At 40.7% G+C, this 13,811-nt stretch overlaps 2 non-coding genes across 2 annotated transcripts; both read right to left on the bottom strand.

Moving 5' to 3' along the window:
• Window positions 1–4,588: 4,588 nt before the first annotated feature.
• Trnav-aac (transfer RNA valine (anticodon AAC)) lies at window positions 4,589–4,661 on the bottom strand. Its single transcript has one exon. It is a non-coding gene; the product is annotated as a tRNA-Val (tRNA).
• An 8,458-nt stretch (window positions 4,662–13,119) lies between these two features.
• Window positions 13,120–13,192, bottom strand: Trnav-aac (transfer RNA valine (anticodon AAC)). The gene has a single exon. It is a non-coding gene; the product is annotated as a tRNA-Val (tRNA).
• Window positions 13,193–13,811: the final 619 nt, after the last annotated feature.

The following is a 13,811-nucleotide window of genomic DNA, read 5'->3' as shown; positions in this document are numbered from 1 at the left end:
TAAAAGGTCAACTGTAATAGCCTACCTATAAAAAATCAAGTCATTGACTACATCTTAGATTTCTTCGCCTGTCTCTTGTACAGCTGTTCGGGAGCATCTCTGAGGAGTGTCCAGCAGTAGTCAGCCAGCATTGTAGTGGACCATTTTCCCTGGTATCTTTGTTCCATTGTTGCGATATCTTGATGAAAACGTTCGCCGTGTTCATCACTAACAATACCACAGTTGCTAGGAAAGAAATCCAAATGGGAATGAAGGAAGTGAATCTTTAGAGACATATTGCAGCCAAGTTTCTTATACTTCATCAACATGTCTTCTGCTAGTTCCTTATAGTTTTCTGCCCTAACATTTCCGAGGAAGTTTGTAGAAACTAGGCGAAAAGCATTCCATGCTTGTTTCGCGTCACCTTCCAGCAAGTTGTTGAACCGGTCATCTTTGAAAAGCTCTCGAATCTGAGGACCCACAAAAACTCCCTCTTTAATCTTTGCTTCGCTGAGTCGAGGGAATTTTTCATGCAGGTATCGGAATGCTGGCAAAGTCCGGTCAATGGCTTTCACGAAGTTCTTCATCAAAACTAGTTTGATGTGAAGGGGTGGTAGCAAGATTTTCTGAGCCTCAACCAGAGCTGGGTGTTGGATATTCTTCTCTCCAATGGCTACATTCTGCCTGTGAGTCCATTCCTTCCTCATGTAGTGCATTTCCCTTGCTCGGCTATCCCACTCGCATAAGAAACACATGTATTTTGTATATCCTTGCTGCAGTCCCATTAAAAGGGCAACTACCTTCAAATCACCACAGAGGTGCCAGCTGTACTTGTTATACTCAATGGAATTCAGTAGCTGCCTTAAGTTATCGTATGTCTCTTTCATGTGGACAGCATACGCTACTGGAATAGATGGAAGAATGTTTCCATTGTGCAAAAGCACAGCCTTGAGACTCAGTTTCGAAGAGTCCACAAATAGTCTCCATTCTTGTGGGTCATGAGTGATTTTTAAAGCATTCATGAGGCCCTCAATATCGGAACAGAATATTAGATTACTTTCCTTTCTGAAGAAAGGCTCCAATTGCTGGTGGCGCTTTCGATATGCAGTAATTGTGACATCTTCTTCTAGAAGATTCCATTGTTGGAGTCTTGATCCTAGCAATTCTGCCTTGTTCTTTGATAAGTCCAAATCACAAATCAGGTCATTTAGTTCTTCCTGTGTTATTCTGTGTGGGGTTGATGATGCATCACAGTGAAAATCTGGATCACTGCATGCTGATGGACCAGGAGAAGAACAGGTCGACTCACCTTTGTCTTCGTCAGATGAATCAAGAGAATATTCTGCTGGAGGTTCTGGAATAGGAAGTCCCTCACCATGTGGAACTGGTCTCAATGCAGACGGAATGTTTGGGTAGACTATTCTCGACTTCTTTCGCTTCGTTATTCCGCCGGAAAGAGGAGGAACCAAGCAGAAGTAACAGTCATTTAGGTGGTTGCTTGGCTCTCTCCACACCATTGGGACTGCAAACGGCATTGATGACCTTTTGCAATTCAACCACTGTGAAAGCTGTGTTGTACATGTAGCACAGCATATATGCGGAGCCCAAGGCTTGTCTTGGTCACCAACCTTGCATCCGAAGTAAAGATGATATGCCTTCTTCACTTGAGAATTGATACTTTTCTTCTGCTTGGCAAATGTCACTTCCCCACAAATATAGCAAAAATTGTCCGCGGTATTAACACACTTTCGAGGCATTACTGTTCTTTATTGTACGTAAATGGATAAAATAATAAGTTTTACGTAACAGTAGCTTGAACTGTCTCGCACAACGTCTAAAATATTTTAAATGCTGAACCTATCTGATTGGGCTTTATATAGTACACTGCTTACGTCAGCTTCAGCAGCCGCCTGGCATTAGTATAATAGGCCTACACATGTATAGTACACTGCTGACGTCAACTTACTTCAGCAGCCGCATGGCATTAGTATTGCATTGCATCAGAAAATGATGCAATCAACTGTGGATGATGTGAGCATGATGGTATTATGCAATGTTACATCATTATTCCGGATGTTGCTGCAGTCCTACTGGAGAAATTTACACAGTGAAACATAGAAAATGAGGTATATGAATATCTTCAAAACGAGAGCCAATACAATTTTTCACGGTTATATTCGTGTTCGGCACACCAAAATACTACAGATTAGGGCCTTTTCAAGTCAGTAATGATTTCACTGTTGACCAGTGTAATAGAGGAGAGTACTGCTGAAGTTAAAACGGGAAATTTACTCTGCAGTATGCAAGCCAAATACCAGCTGGGATGTTAGCAGTCAAATGGTAAGGTGGACCCTCAAACGAGTTTGTTAGGGACTTGAAGAGTGGAGCCGGATGACTTATGGTTGACTGACGATGGCAGCGCTGTAACCAGGTGCTGACTTACTTCTGATGACCACCGGTTTTATCTCGATGTGGAAAAGGTTGAGCTACCTGCCAAAATTGCCAAAGTGAATTACATGGTTTCCATTTTGGTTGGGAAACCACTTTTTGTAATATCTCTATTTCAAACCCTAATTTGACCATTTCGATACCACCAACAAAACATGTTCACTATTATTTTGACATTTAAGCGTGATACTAAATATTATTAGTCATTTTGACTTAGTTGACTGGTATTTCTTGAGCGTTTCTTGGCGTACAGTTTGTACACAAAATTCCAGCTTGAAATAGAATGATGTAGGAAAATTAATAACTATTATTGATTTGACTAATTGCACAGGTGGCTAACACAATATTGGAATTGTTATTGTCCATTTAAATAACTGGAGTAAATTTACTTAAGTACGGGCTGGCGTTTCAGGGGTATGTGTGTTTGCGACTGCTGCCGGGTACCATTCCTCCCTTGTTTCTCCTGGACCTCCTCTTCCATGACGGACTTGTGGAACCATTTCGACCCGTCAAATGCAGGTGTCCCGATGTGACGTTATAGTGGCAACCAATCTCAACTGGCATCACATACTGCTTTTGTAGGCACATGGACTAGTCGATAGCAGCCTGACATCCATTTATTTAACATGAGTGTGTGTTGGGTCTATTCTCACTCATGAAATCCCGTTGTTCCGGTCGTTAAGGACTTACTTACTGTCCTACGACCCGAGGCTAAAATTAACAGTGCTCTGTTAGCACATAAACGCCTGGGGGATGTAGCTCTCATTCCTTCCCCCAGGAACAATTATCATCCTTCGTGCAGGAATAAACAAGAGGCACATGAACAATTGTGCGATGGCCTCTCTAATCCAAATAATCAATCCAAAAGCGAAAATTTAGTTCTCCTGGGAAGATTGCTGAGCAGATAAGGTTTACTTCGAGAAAGTCACACGTAATTTAGCGGTAAAACGTAGAGAGGAGATTCTAAGGAAAGACAATGATTCGTAAAGGAATCCTTTTGAGTGACCGAACTTCTGGTTCAGTGAGTCCCGAATCTCTAAGAAGGGAGACGGAAGTGAGACTAGCAGAACAGTCACAGTCGACATCCATTACCTAATTTAAGCTAGATTGTATTTGGGCCAGATGAATACATTGCGAGATTCTGGGTAAGCTACAACTTCCGAATGGGTCAGATCCTGGTTATATTTGCAAAAACATCGATGCCTGCAATCATTAGAGAACTGGATGGAAAGATATATTGAATAAAATTCTTTAATATTCTTCCAAAACTAAAGTTCTTCAAAAGTCTCGGGGAATGATAAGTGAAATGGTGGCTAATGAATACCAATTTAAGAGCCAAGAGAATTCCTGTAAGTATATAGAAACAATCGATATGTGTACTGATATGTTGCGAGTGGTGTACGTACGGTAAATAACGCCTGGGGCGAGGAAGATGATCTAAATGTAAAGATATTTTCGCGACCCAAGACCTTTGGCGCTGTGGCGACCTCCCTCCCCCCCCCACCCGCCCATTCCGTTACTTCGCTACTGTATGTTACGGAGATATCTATATGAAATATTTGCAGGTTTTCTGAACAGGAGATGTCGAATCTTATGTCACACTACATACCAATACAGATTTGGGAGAAGAGAGGCATCGGACTACAGTTATTTTATTAAAAAAATTCTTACATTGTTTCAAAGCTTGTGGTTTTCACTCTTTCTTGTGTTACCGTTTATTCGAGCTTAAACACGTAAGAATAGATTATGTGTAAACGACTTTCCTAAATCTCGTAGAAAGATACATAGATAGACAGATTAAAATAACATTATACCTATAAAAATGATCTTAAAATATCATAAAATCTTTCTTAGGATCCTGAAATTTTGTGTAGAATTTTGTCTACTAATGTTATGTGTGTATTTGCCATTTGATACATAGCAGTGTTGTTATTCTGGATTTGAAACTTGATCTAGTTTATCGTCCATAATCCTGACCCGTTTTATCTATTCTGTGGAGAAATTTCGTGTCGATGCCTTGAGAACTTTATAAGGTTATGTAATAAAATTCCCTAATAAACCGGAAGAGGAAATGGCTAATAGTGAATCGTGGCCAACCCAGCGTATTTTTCATGCGATAAAAGCAGTGATTAAACGTCCAAAAGAATCAAACAAAATATAATGTTTCTGCTGAGGCTCGAACTCAGGACCTTCTGCGTGTTAGGCAGATGTGATAACCACTACACCACAGAAACAACTGAACCTGTATTGATCAACGAGCCTATACCTAGCTTCTTCTCCACTCTGAATGCTTATTAACTTCAGTCTTGACACAATTCCAATATAGCTGAGAAAGATTAATTTCTTCATAACTAACAAATTTCAGACAATACCTTGCGCATATCTTTTGTTCGGAAAAATGTGGTCAACGGCAAGTGCATTGTCAAATCTTACTGGCAACTTGGAGGCATATTTTACTTTCGCAGAAGTTGCCGAGGTGGACCGAATGTGTGAAAGGAATGCCATTTTTAGGAGAAGGAGCAGACTAATATACAGGAAAGGACGAAAGGGTATGGCGCAGTCTCTCGTTGATCTAAAATAAAATCTTTAGTACATATATACTGTATAGACTATGAAGAGAGACCTACCGTTCTAACGGTTAGAATTAACCCAAAGTGCAAACACGATTTACCGTAACAGAATTCTTAAAATCATAAAAATGTAGAGTCTGTATTGGATAGATTCCTTTAGTGTTGTATTTATTTAATTAGAGACATATATCTTGCATTTTGGACACGGTATATATGTTATTTTGTGCAGCTAGCTTATTCGTGTCCTACCCCCCCCCCCCCCCCGGGGGCCCCGAGTGGCCGAGTGGTCTAAAGCGCTCTTCGTTACGGATCACTGGCATCTCACCTCTGTCTGCGGCGGTTCGAGTCTAAGATTCAGCCAATGTGGGCATGTGAGAAAGCCTGCCAGTAGCTTCTCGTGGGTCGGTGGTTCTTTCCGGGGTTTTCCGGGTTCTTCCTCCACCATTAATACTGGCCGCCATGTATAGCCTATCGTGCTGAAAAATGGCGTTAAACCCCACAACAACAACAACAACAACAACAACCCCCCCCCCGCCCCCCGCCAATAAAAATGAATTGAACATTGCACTCGCCACTGAAGACCACATTTTACAAATTCCAAAGGTTGGCGCAGGCTGAGAAAAGTGTGGTATGATGCTTGTAACCTCTTACATCTGTCTGAAATATTTGTAGGTTTTCTGAATAGGTGAGATCGGATCTTAGGCCTCACTTCATACCAATACAGATCTGGGGACAGAGAGACCTAAAACTACAGTTACACTTCAGTCCTCGCTGAGGTCAACCAGATTCAGTGTTTGTATGATCTGTTTACTACTGGCTTATTTGGTGAAGTACTCATTTTAATAATTATGAATTGGTAGACTATGCAATTTATTTTATGAAAATTTAAAGAGTTAACTCTGCTTGCCGTTTCATGGGCACTGTAACTTGTAAATTGATTGTAAAATTTACTGTTCTTTGGTCATGTAGACGCTGCTTGATCACCTCATCTACTTAGCTCGTTTACATTAGGAACACGAATAAAACGAGCCGATCCCGTGCAGGATTTCTTGAAATAAGGTGAATTAATATGTGGCAAAGAAGCGTTAGATCAGTTATGGTAGAAGCGGCATACTGCTGAATGCTTCTTTATAAAATAGAAGAAAATTGATTCTGGTCTGAGACGAGACTTATTTAACACGGATCAACCCAGTTAGCGAGTGTTATTGTCTATGTAATAAAGTATGTACAAAGATGAGATGCACAACTCAAATGCAAAAGAAGAAAGAATGAAGTGTAATTAATAAGGGAATAAAATGAATATAATATATATGTTAACAACTTTCCGACATTTGACAGAAAGAATAATAGATAAACATCTTAAAATAACCGTGTACATTTGGAAACGACCTTAAGGTAGATAGAAAGAGAATGGAAACATTCTTACGTTCATGAAATCTTGTGTAGAAATATGTCTACTAATGATATTTGTGCATTTTTCATTTAATACATTGCAATATCGTCTTTGGCGACTTGAAACGCGAGCTAGTTCTTCTACCAGAGTTCTGACCCGGTTTGTCTACCCTGTAGAGAAATTTCATTCCAGGCATGGAGATGCATTTTAGTTTATAAGACAATGTACCTATGAATCTGATAGAGGAAATGGCTAAAAGTGAATTATTGACTTTCCCGTCTACTTTTCACTGAGATAGTAAACGAGAAACGCCTGGAAAAATGTATACCCCGACACAAACAAAATGTTTTTTTTTCTTAACGTTTCCGGTGAGGCTCGAACCAATGACCTTCTGCGTGTTAGGCAGATGTGATAACCGCTACACCACAGAAACAACTGCATTCCCTAAGGTCAAACAGCCTATACCTAGCTTCAAATCCATTTCGAATATAAATCAAAGTCAATCTTGGCACGATTTCAATCCATCTGGGAATGATTAAACTATTCTTAACTTACCTATTTCGGATAATACCTTGTGCCGTCTGCGCGTATATTTGTTTTGGACAAATGTGGTCAACGGCAAGTGCATTGTCAAATCCATCCCACAGCTTAGAAGTTAATACCTCAGACATATTTTTCTCTCGCAGAAATAGCCTAGGTGGACCGAAAGTGTCAAGATAATTCTTTTCAAGGAGTAAGAGCAGGCTAATGTACAGGAAGAGATGCAGTGGTGTGGCGCAGACTCTCGCTCAGGTGTGTGTGTTTGTGATTTGAATTTTTAACCTAACTTTAACAATTGTTCAGTCATATCGCTACGATATCTGCAGTGTGGCAGTTTATGGTGATAGAATCGGGGTATCATGCCGCAGACACGTAGCATGATGTCCCACCCAGTCACATTATCCTGACACCAGGCCGACCAGTCCCAACAATATCCTATTAATGCTGAGCGCCAAGCGAGTCAGCTGTTAGTACCATGTTTTTTTTACAAGTCTTTGTTATGACTCGGCTGGGCCTCGAACCCAAGACATCCCGCAATCGTTGCCCACGCTCTAATCACTAGGCCACCCTGAGCGGCCTCTCTCGCCCAGGTAAATGTAAAAAAATCTGGTATATGTATACTGTATACACCATGCCAGATACCTACCGTTATAACGACTAGAATTAAAATAAAGTGAAGTCAAGTCATAATGTAACAGAATTATCGAAATCATAAAAATGTCCAGTAAGCAGGCTAGAGTTAAACTCTTACGCAATGCTATCATGACCAGTGAGAGGACACGGCATCTTGAATCAGCTTAGGCGTTAGATCGAGCGACTTCCCACCCAGGTTTTAAAGCTTTGTCCAAGATCAGAGGAACCTCGAGGGACCGGGGCCTGTTCTAAATCCGTCCCCACGTGGACAGACAGCGAGAAGGACATTGTGAAAGAGAGACCCAATCGGAATTGCGACGGAGGGGGTGATAACATTTTCGAATCGTATCATAACTTCTAACTAGCAAGCGAAAATATATTTCATTCCAACATCATTAACATATCCATTCATTGATTCATTCGGGTTGGATACGTCGACCAGTGAACAACGGTGAGCAGTAGACTCTAGCGACCACGTTCGGCCATGAGGTGCCATTTGGAATGGAGACTACTGAGCCACCAGCCCTGAAATGACTATGTTGTAGCCGTAGTTTTCGAGCACTGCTGCTGTATTGCTTCAGTGGGGGAAGCCGCCTGCCTGAAAGAATGAGAGTAGTTCACTTTGGCGACAACGAGGGAGTAAACATAAGAGCCCTGGCTGGTATCTTGACGGAGTGGTATGTGGGTGCATGGGAAACATGCTGCATGTGCGGACACAGGGAGCCACAAAATTGGGGAAGAAGAAAGACAGAAGTCCGGTAATACCTGCATATCATCGAATCTCCTTCTATTGTATAACACTGGACAACAAATTTTTACAAAAGTCATGTTACTGAAATAAAATTAGTCAATTCTTATCAATTTTTATGTGCTGAACACGAATATGACAGTCAAATTGCAAAATTGGCTCTAGTTTTTTTGTAATCTGCAAGAAATTAATGTTTACATAACGAAATGCATTCCAATAGTAAAAGGTCAACTGTAATAGCCTACCTATAAAAAATCAAGTCATTGACTACATCTTAGATTTCTTCGCCTGTCTCTTGTACAGCTGTTCGGGAGCATCTCTGAGGAGTGTCCAGCAGTAGTCAGCCAGCATTGTAGTGGACCATTTTCCCTGGTATCTTTGTTCCATTGTTGCGATATCTTGATGAAAACGTTCGCCGTGTTCATCACTAACAATACCACAGTTGCTAGGAAAGAAATCCAAATGGGAATGAAGGAAGTGAATCTTTAGAGACATATTGCAGCCAAGTTTCTTATACTTCATCAACATGTCTTCTGCTAGTTCCTTATAGTTTTCTGCCCTAACATTTCCGAGGAAGTTTGTAGAAACTAGGCGAAAAGCATTCCATGCTTGTTTCGCGTCACCTTCCAGCAAGTTGTTGAACCGGTCATCTTTGAAAAGCTCTCGAATCTGAGGACCCACAAAAACTCCCTCTTTAATCTTTGCTTCGCTGAGTCGAGGGAATTTTTCATGCAGGTATCGGAATGCTGGCAAAGTCCGGTCAATGGCTTTCACGAAGTTCTTCATCAAAACTAGTTTGATGTGAAGGGGTGGTAGCAAGATTTTCTGAGCCTCAACCAGAGCTGGGTGTTGGATATTCTTCTCTCCAATGGCTACATTCTGCCTGTGAGTCCATTCCTTCCTCATGTAGTGCATTTCCCTTGCTCGGCTATCCCACTCGCATAAGAAACACATGTATTTTGTATATCCTTGCTGCAGTCCCATTAAAAGGGCAACTACCTTCAAATCACCACAGAGGTGCCAGCTGTACTTGTTATACTCAATGGAATTCAGTAGCTGCCTTAAGTTATCGTATGTCTCTTTCATGTGGACAGCATACGCTACTGGAATAGATGGAAGAATGTTTCCATTGTGCAAAAGCACAGCCTTGAGACTCAGTTTCGAAGAGTCCACAAATAGTCTCCATTCTTGTGGGTCATGAGTGATTTTTAAAGCATTCATGAGGCCCTCAATATCGGAACAGAATATTAGATTACTTTCCTTTCTGAAGAAAGGCTCCAATTGCTGGTGGCGCTTTCGATATGCAGTAATTGTGACATCTTCTTCTAGAAGATTCCATTGTTGGAGTCTTGATCCTAGCAATTCTGCCTTGTTCTTTGATAAGTCCAAATCACAAATCAGGTCATTTAGTTCTTCCTGTGTTATTCTGTGTGGGGTTGATGATGCATCACAGTGAAAATCTGGATCACTGCATGCTGATGGACCAGGAGAAGAACAGGTCGACTCACCTTTGTCTTCGTCAGATGAATCAAGAGAATATTCTGCTGGAGGTTCTGGAATAGGAAGTCCCTCACCATGTGGAACTGGTCTCAATGCAGACGGAATGTTTGGGTAGACTATTCTCGACTTCTTTCGCTTCGTTATTCCGCCGGAAAGAGGAGGAACCAAGCAGAAGTAACAGTCATTTAGGTGGTTGCTTGGCTCTCTCCACACCATTGGGACTGCAAACGGCATTGATGACCTTTTGCAATTCAACCACTGTGAAAGCTGTGTTGTACATGTAGCACAGCATATATGCGGAGCCCAAGGCTTGTCTTGGTCACCAACCTTGCATCCGAAGTAAAGATGATATGCCTTCTTCACTTGAGAATTGATACTTTTCTTCTGCTTGGCAAATGTCACTTCCCCACAAATATAGCAAAAATTGTCCGCGGTATTAACACACTTTCGAGGCATTACTGTTCTTTATTGTACGTAAATGGATAAAATAATAAGTTTTACGTAACAGTAGCTTGAACTGTCTCGCACAACGTCTAAAATATTTTAAATGCTGAACCTATCTGATTGGGCTTTATATAGTACACTGCTTACGTCAGCTTCAGCAGCCGCCTGGCATTAGTATAATAGGCCTACACATGTATAGTACACTGCTGACGTCAACTTACTTCAGCAGCCGCATGGCATTAGTATTGCATTGCATCAGAAAATGATGCAATCAACTGTGGATGATGTGAGCATGATGGTATTATGCAATGTTACATCATTATTCCGGATGTTGCTGCAGTCCTACTGGAGAAATTTACACAGTGAAACATAGAAAATGAGGTATATGAATATCTTCAAAACGAGAGCCAATACAAATTTTTCACGGTTATATTCGTGTTCGGCACACCAAAATACTACAGATTAGGGCCTTTTCAAGTCAGTAATGATTTCACTGTTGACCAGTGTAATAGAGGAGAGTACTGCTGAAGTTAAAACGGGAAATTTACTCTGCAGTATGCAAGCCAAATACCAGCTGGGATGTTAGCAGTCAAATGGTAAGGTGGACCCTCAAACGAGTTTGTTAGGGACTTGAAGAGTGGAGCCGGATGACTTATGGTTGACTGACGATGGCAGCGCTGTAACCAGGTGCTGACTTACTTCTGATGACCACCGGTTTTATCTCGATGTGGAAAAGGTTGAGCTACCTGCCAAAATTGCCAAAGTGAATTACATGGTTTCCATTTTGGTTGGGAAACCACTTTTTGTAATATCTCTATTTCAAACCCTAATTTGACCATTTCGATACCACCAACAAAACATGTTCACTATTATTTTGACATTTAAGCGTGATACTAAATATTATTAGTCATTTTGACTTAGTTGACTGGTATTTCTTGAGCGTTTCTTGGCGTACAGTTTGTACACAAAATTCCAGCTTGAAATAGAATGATGTAGGAAAATTAATAACTATTATTGATTTGACTAATTGCACAGGTGGCTAACACAATATTGGAATTGTTATTGTCCATTTAAATAACTGGAGTAAATTTACTTAAGTACGGGCTGGCGTTTCAGGGGTATGTGTGTTTGCGACTGCTGCCGGGTACCATTCCTCCCTTGTTTCTCCTGGACCTCCTCTTCCATGACGGACTTGTGGAACCATTTCGACCCGTCAAATGCAGGTGTCCCGATGTGACGTTATAGTGGCAACCAATCTCAACTGGCATCACATACTGCTTTTGTAGGCACATGGACTAGTCGATAGCAGCCTGACATCCATTTATTTAACATGAGTGTGTGTTGGGTCTATTCTCACTCATGAAATCCCGTTGTTCCGGTCGTTAAGGACTTACTTACTGTCCTACGACCCGAGGCTAAAATTAACAGTGCTCTGTTAGCACATAAACGCCTGGGGGATGTAGCTCTCATTCCTTCCCCCAGGAACAATTATCATCCTTCGTGCAGGAATAAACAAGAGGCACATGAACAATTGTGCGATGGCCTCTCTAATCCAAATAATCAATCCAAAAGCGAAAATTTAGTTCTCCTGGGAAGATTGCTGAGCAGATAAGGTTTACTTCGAGAAAGTCACACGTAATTTAGCGGTAAAACGTAGAGAGGAGATTCTAAGGAAAGACAATGATTCGTAAAGGAATCCTTTTGAGTGACCGAACTTCTGGTTCAGTGAGTCCCGAATCTCTAAGAAGGGAGACGGAAGTGAGACTAGCAGAACAGTCACAGTCGACATCCATTACCTAATTTAAGCTAGATTGTATTTGGGCCAGATGAATACATTGCGAGATTCTGGGTAAGCTACAACTTCCGAATGGGTCAGATCCTGGTTATATTTGCAAAAACATCGATGCCTGCAATCATTAGAGAACTGGATGGAAAGATATATTGAATAAAATTCTTTAATATTCTTCCAAAACTAAAGTTCTTCAAAAGTCTCGGGGAATGATAAGTGAAATGGTGGCTAATGAATACCAATTTAAGAGCCAAGAGAATTCCTGTAAGTATATAGAAACAATCGATATGTGTACTGATATGTTGCGAGTGGTGTACGTACGGTAAATAACGCCTGGGGCGAGGAAGATGATCTAAATGTAAAGATATTTTCGCGACCCAAGACCTTTGGCGCTGTGGCGACCTCCCTCCCCCCCCACCCGCCCATTCCGTTACTTCGCTACTGTATGTTACGGAGATATCTATATGAAATATTTGCAGGTTTTCTGAACAGGAGATGTCGAATCTTATGTCACACTACATACCAATACAGATTTGGGAGAAGAGAGGCATCGGACTACAGTTATTTTATTAAAAAAATTCTTACATTGTTTCAAAGCTTGTGGTTTTCACTCTTTCTTGTGTTACCGTTTATTCGAGCTTAAACACGTAAGAATAGATTATGTGTAAACGACTTTCCTAAATCTCGTAGAAAGATACATAGATAGACAGATTAAAATAACATTATACCTATAAAAATGATCTTAAAATATCATAAAATCTTTCTTAGGATCCTGAAATTTTGTGTAGAATTTTGTCTACTAATGTTATGTGTGTATTTGCCATTTGATACATAGCAGTGTTGTTATTCTGGATTTGAAACTTGATCTAGTTTATCGTCCATAATCCTGACCCGTTTTATCTATTCTGTGGAGAAATTTCGTGTCGATGCCTTGAGAACTTTATAAGGTTATGTAATAAAATTCCCTAATAAACCGGAAGAGGAAATGGCTAATAGTGAATCGTGGCCAACCCAGCGTATTTTTCATGTGATAAAAGCAGTGATTCAACGTCCAAAAGAATCAAACAAAATATAATGTTTCTGCTGAGGCTCGAACTCAGGACCTTCTGCGTGTTAGGCAGATGTGATAACCACTACACCACAGAAACAACTGAACCTGTATTGATCAACGAGCCTATACCTAGCTTCTTCTCCACTCTGAATGCTGATTAACTTCAGTCTTGACACAATTCCAATCTAGCTGAGAAAGATTAATTTCTTCATAACTTACAAATTTCAGACAATACCTTGCGCATATCTTTTGTTCGGAAAAATGTGGTCAACGGCAAGTGCATTGTCAAATCTTACTGGCAACTTGGAGGCATATTTTACTTTCGCAGAAGTTGCCGAGGTGGACCGAATGTGTGAAAGGAATGCCATTTTTAGGAGAAGGAGCAGACTAATATACAGGAAAGGACGAAAGGGTATGGCGCAGTCTCTCGTTGATCTAAAATAAAATCTTTAGTACATATATACTGTATAGACTATGAAGAGAGACCTACCGTTCTAACGGTTAGAATTAACCCAAAGTGCAAACACGATTTACCGTAACAGAATTCTTAAAATCATAAAAATGTAGAGTCTGTATTGGATAGATTCCTTTAGTGTTGTATTTATTTAATTAGAGACATATATCTTGCATTTTGGACTCGGTATATATGTTATTTTGTGCAGCTAGCTTATTCGTGTCCTACCCACCCACCCCGGGGGCCCCGAGTGGTCTAAAGC

This window comes from Sinohyriopsis cumingii, chromosome 1 (genome assembly GCF_028554795.1).
Source record: "Sinohyriopsis cumingii isolate HCF-2022 chromosome 1, ASM2855479v2, whole genome shotgun sequence".
NCBI lineage: Eukaryota > Metazoa > Mollusca > Bivalvia > Unionida > Unionidae > Sinohyriopsis > Sinohyriopsis cumingii.
The sequence above is the reverse complement of the archived record's forward strand: the minus strand, read 5'-3'. Positions and strand labels throughout refer to the sequence as shown.